The sequence below is a fragment of the Petaurus breviceps genome, unplaced genomic scaffold (genome assembly GCF_028583685.1).
Source record: "Petaurus breviceps papuanus isolate PSGF00001 unplaced genomic scaffold, PetGlider_PUasm1.0 38, whole genome shotgun sequence".
NCBI lineage: Eukaryota > Metazoa > Chordata > Mammalia > Diprotodontia > Petauridae > Petaurus > Petaurus breviceps.
Genome location: NW_027186304.1, coordinates 96,817,614 through 96,823,555, shown reverse-complemented (window position 1 = coordinate 96,823,555; position 5,942 = coordinate 96,817,614). Strand labels below are relative to the sequence as shown.

Genomic DNA, 5,942 nt, shown 5'->3' with positions numbered 1-5,942 from the left:
TAAATTTTTCTTCTGAAAAGTATGATATTTATATTCCTTTGATTTTTGAGGGTCCTTGTTCTAAAGCATTGTCACCCTTGGCAATCATATCACTCACCTTTCCAATAGACCAAGTATTTGTTAACTGCATAGATTTGGGAGTCTTTTGGTCCCTGCTTTGAAATAACTGATCTAATCAGTTAAAATTATAATAATACACATCAATATCCTTTCCTCTATCCCTTTCTCATTTTATACCCACAATTTATTTAAATAAAGTCAAGTTATAATTGTCTTAATTATATATCATAACGTTTTCTCATTTATATTCCTTATTTTAATTTTCCTTTCATTTTGATCTTTGGTCTACCAAGTTGGTGATCTGATTTTGCAAAAAAAAAAATGTTGTTCTGACTAGATACATCACTTAACGAGTAATTTTCTATCATTAAAATAAAATTAATTTAAAGATTGTGTGTGTGTGCGCAAAATGTTATTTGGTTTTCTCACTGTCTTGTGCATTGTTATCTTTTTTCATAAAAAAAAAGTATTCATGACATCTAGATGTGAGACTTGTGCACAATCTATAAGCCATTAGCTATTGTAACAATTAAACCTCTCCCAAAATAAAATGGGCTGCCTTGGAAAGTAGTGCCTAGTCTCCCCCACCCCCGCCCCCCAGTGGAATTCTTCAAGCAAAGATTCGATGACCACTTATTGGCAATATTATGTAAGGGTTTCTTGGTCAGGCATAGGTGGCCTTTCAAATTCCTTCCAGCTGTTAGATTCTACAGGACTTTGACAATAGACTGTTTTGGGAAGTGTTCCAACTAGCTTCAATTAAGCTGTCCCCAATTAGGATCATTCCACAAGGGAATCTTCAACCAGTGAAGCTCAACTATAGCCTATTAAGCATATTGGGGTTCCTCCAGCTGGAGCAATAAACATAGGGAAGGCAGACTGGCTTTAATGGTGCATGCTTAAAATGTCACCTGGATGCTACTACAGGACTTATTCCATATTTTCTAATGTTCAGAAGAGTGCTCAGATGACCCATATATTTGTTCCACTATAGCCAGTGATGGGAGGAATATTAAAGTCCATATTCAAGAAGCCAGTGAATGAATGGAAATTTTCCAAGACATCTTTTTATTGACTATGAATAATAATTAAAATATCCAATATCTATAAGATATTTGAAGATTTACAAAGTTCCTGGCATATATTTTTACATTTAATCCTCAAAACAACCCTATGAGCTAAATAATAAAAACATTATTAGCTATATTTTGTGTGGGGGGAAAACAAGGCCCAAAGTGATTTCAGATGGGGTCATATAGTTAGTAAGCTAAAGCATCAAGTCCTCCCATTTTACAGTGTCCTTGTTCAGCCATTCCCCAATTGATGGACAATTCTTTACTACCATGAAAAGAGCTGCTATAAATGTCTTTGTACATATAGGTCTCCTTTTCCTTTTTCTTTTATATCCTTGGGGTACAAACCTTGTAGTGGTACTGCTCAGTCAAAGGATGTGCACAATTTTATAGCCCTTGGGGCATAGTTCCAAATTGTTCTCTAGAATGATGGAAATAATTTACAGCTCCCCCAACAGTGCATTAGTGAACTTATTTTCCCTATAAATAGTGTTCCTATTTTCCTGATGATTCTCTACACAATGAAAAAAAAACATAGCATATACTTACAGAACAGCTGATAAAGTGATTTATCCAAGCCTGAAGGAAGAGAAGGACCTTCAGAAGGCAGTATCCAATAAAGTTTTTTTCTCCAATCTTCAAAAAGAGAGAATTACTAGAGAATCTCAAGATGAAGAATGACAGTGATAGTTTTGATGAGCTTGAATGTGTTAACCCTGAATATTATGAGCTCAAAAATGACCCCACTGAGGAGACTTCCAAGGCCATTCTATATCCAAACCGTATGTTATGTACTAAAAGGCTTTTCTCTTTCCCCAAAATAAAATGCCTGAGTGGTGACCTTGAGATGTTAAAAGTGCTGATTGTGAGAAAGTAATGCTAAGTGATGATGGTCTTTCTATCATGATTAACACAGTCAATGAAGTGGTCTATGATTTGGGTCACAACGATAGGGAAGACTATGATTTAGATGACTACAATGGGAAGGAGCATAATGGTAGTGGTATTAATAGGATTGCCTATGATGGGGATGATGCCTAAGATCATTCCTAAATCATTGTTGTTTTCACACATTCAAGGAATTAAACTTTTTAATGGGCAAAATAATCCCCTCTAGTATTTGTCACTTTTCTGTCAAAGTAACCAATTTGATGGATGTGAGATAGTACCTTGGAATTTTTTGAATTGTTTTCTAATTATTGATGATCTGGAGCATTTTTTTCATGTGCCTATTGATAGCTTTGATTTCTTCCTTTGAAAACTGCCTGTTCATATCCATTGACCATTCATTAATCTTGGAATAGCTGAACAAGTTATGGAATATGAATGTGATTGAATACTATTGTGCTATAAGAAATTAAGAAGGGAGTGGTTTCAGAAAAACCTGTCTGAACTGAGGCAAAGTGAAGTGAGCAGAGCCAGAAGAACAGTGTACCCAGTAACAGCAATATTGCAAATATAATTGACAGTGAAAAACTTAGTAACTTATCAATACAATGACCTAACACATCTCCAAAGGACCCATGATATAAAACACTACCACTTTCAGAGAGGGGACAGAAAGAGACAGCAAGCAGATTAAAACATTTATCACTTTATTTTTCTTGTTTTTTATTTGGAATATGATTAATGCAGAAATATGTTTTGCATGACTTCTTAAGTATGATGGATACCATATTTCTTGCCTCCTCAATGGGGAGGATACAGGCTTGAGGGGGAGAGAAAATTTGGAACTGAAAATAAAAATAAAAATTTTCAAAAGGTGCAATGTCCTTTTGAAGAATCACAGGAACATAAAATAGATTTGGTGTTGAAAGGACTAATGACAGCATCGAGTCTGACCTCCTGATTCCTGATTCTACAGATAAAGAAACTAAGCCCAGCAATTTCAAATGGCTTGCCCAGTATCACAGGTTCAAAGAACCAAAACAAAGATTCAAATCCAGGTCTTATGGCTCCATTCTAGGATTATATTCATTTCTCTCCTATTCCACTGCTGCTACTGAAAGCCTCCCTACTCAACTATTTAATTATTGGCTGAGATTTCTTTACCTTATAACTACTTGGAATGAGAAGGGAAATAACCTATTCCACCCCCATTTAGCTCCAGTGAGAACAATATCCTGTAAAATGAGACAATAATTAGTCATGAGACTATTTTAAGGGGTTAGCTTTCTGGCATTAACAAGATTGAATCTCCTTGAGTCAAAACTGACTTGTTCCTTGTAATGAAGCAACACTCTCCACTGTTCCTCAGAGCTGGCATAAAACTGGAAATGTAGAAGGTGTGGCATTGCTTCTAGCCTTCAGAGAGTACTGAGGAACAGGCTATAGAGATTCTGGACAAAAAGGTGGAAAATTTATATTTGATGTGACAATAACAGAAGTTGAGGGAAGGTCATAAGAAAACTTAGCCTTGAGCTTCTCTCATCCTCTATTACTTTCTTGAAGACTTAGACTTTTTTTACCTTCAATGCATCTCTCTCTCTGCCTAATTTGGAGTTGGGTAGCCTATTTGTTCTCATGATAAGGAAAGTCCATTTGAATTTAAGAAAAAATAATCTAATTCCATCCCATTTGCAGGAGTGTCTATAAGTCTTGTATGTTTGGTTACTATTGAGAATTATATCCTCAAGTATGGCCTAAATAATTGGAGTTAAATTCATGGTTAGGCCATGCCAATATAATTTTTTAAATGATACTTTTTGAAATAATTTATAGATTTATTGCTATAAGAATCAAACTACCAAAAGGGCACTTTATGAAGCTAGACAAAATAATAACAAAATTAGTGCAGAAGGAAACATTTCTAGAATTTCAGTGGAATTAATGGGGGTGAAAGAAGTAGCAATAAAAGGGAATAATAGAAAAAGAGCTAAGCATAACCAGAGACTATATGGTAGTTTCAGAAACTGCCTAATTAATTTGGAAATAACAGTGGTTAGAAAGGCTAGATCTCATTTTACATTATCTGAAAAGCCTGATTTGCTATAGCTAGTGAAGTCATATGTTAAAATCCTTGAAGAGCACAGTAATAGAGGAAAAAGAGCAAATGTTGGGATATAATAGCAGATAAATATAATCCTATTGGAGTAGATCACCCTCCTCATACAGCAAAAGACCTGTGTACCCTCTATAAAAGGCTGAAAGAAGATGCCAAACAGTATTTTTTGCAACAAAATGAGACTCTTTTAGATCATAGGAGCAGTATTTCTGAGCCAACCAAGAAAGTTGTGGGAATGATTCCCCAGATTTCCAAAGTATGCCTAGGAAGAGATAACAATATACAAAGTGCAAACATGGATAAGGAAACACATGGAGGTACCAGTTTGCCACAGGTGATATTGGATCACCATTCTGTTGCTATTACAGTGGAGTTGGATCAAGAAGACATTAGAACACCTCCTTCACTAATTGTAAATTCTCAACAGAATGAGACAGAGCAAAGGGAAGAGCATGAATTGGTCCATATTATGGAGGGAGCTTCACCGTTACTTTTCTCTGTTGATAAAAGAATGACATTATCACCATCCTCTCTTCTGAGGAGAGATGAATTTTTTAGACATGAAAGAGAACATTTTAGACCACTATTCATATATGAGCCACAAACATTGCAGATGATGAAGGAGGAACATCAGATAACTTTACAAAATCAAAGAAAATTTGGACTATATGTTCAAAAGAAGAGGGATGGATTAAAGAGAAGGCAGCAGCTTAAGGAAGAACTCCTAAAAGCAAAATTAAAAGTGAAGGGGTTGAGAGCAACAAACCTAAGACATGATCTTCCTGAATATAACAGATATTTATCTTTTTTGTTTGAATCATCTGAAATTTCTGCCTGTGATTTATTTAATTAAATGGTTTCAACAAAGTCACTTCCATAAGGGAATGTGCTGGATCAGAATACATATTCTTAAAATATTAGCTGCCCACTATTATAAGAAAACTCTTTAAAAGTTTCTTATTTCAGATCTTTTGATGGTTTTATATGTCTGTCATACACATTTTAAAATTTCCTCCCGTATTTTTTGTGAGGAGTTTTAATAACCAGTCTTAAAGATTTTTAGGGGCAGGTGGGTGGTACAGGGAATAGAGCACCAGCCCTGGAGTCAGGAGGACCTGAGTTCAAATGTGACCTCAGACATTTAACACTTACTAGCTGTGTGACCTTGAGCAAGTCATTTAACCACAATTGCCGTGCCCTTCCCCCTCCAAAAAGCAAAAAAAAAAAAAGATGTTTTTACTTTTCTCATTGAAGTTACTAAAAATTCAGAAGAATCTTTCACTTCTGGCCTAGAAATACTCAAGTTGATCTTTAAAAGAGGGAAAATTCCAATTAGAGATTTTCTAATAATCATATTAAGTGTTGTGATAATCTAATAAGAATTGGTTGCTCTGTACAACACTAATTTTCATTCCTTATTCTCTTTTTTAAAATGAATTTCTAATGTCTTTTTACATTACAGTCATTTCTGGACCTATTGCCCTTCTCTGCCACACAATTGAATCCTCCTTTGTAACAAAGAAAAGCAGCTAAGCAAAAACACCAGACTCAAGTGACCTTAACTGATAATGTATACAACATTTTGCCCTGGTGTAGTCTACTACCCCTTTGCTGTAAGAGAGAAGGTCATACTTTAATATTTTTAAAGACTAAACCAAAGAACCATAGAATTTTAGAGCTATAATGGACCTTTTTAGAGATCAAGCCCTCTTATCTTACAGAGGAGGAAACTGAGGCATAGACAAATTAAGTGGCTTAGCAAAAGTCACAAACTGATTACAAACAGATCTGGGACTAGAACCCAT

At 35.1% G+C, this 5,942-nt stretch overlaps 1 pseudogene; it reads left to right on the top strand.

The window, feature by feature from the left end:
- Nucleotides 1–3,962: 3,962 nt before the first annotated feature.
- LOC138170297 (fibrinogen silencer-binding protein pseudogene) lies at nt 3,963–4,990 on the top strand (annotated as a pseudogene).
- Nucleotides 4,991–5,942: the final 952 nt, after the last annotated feature.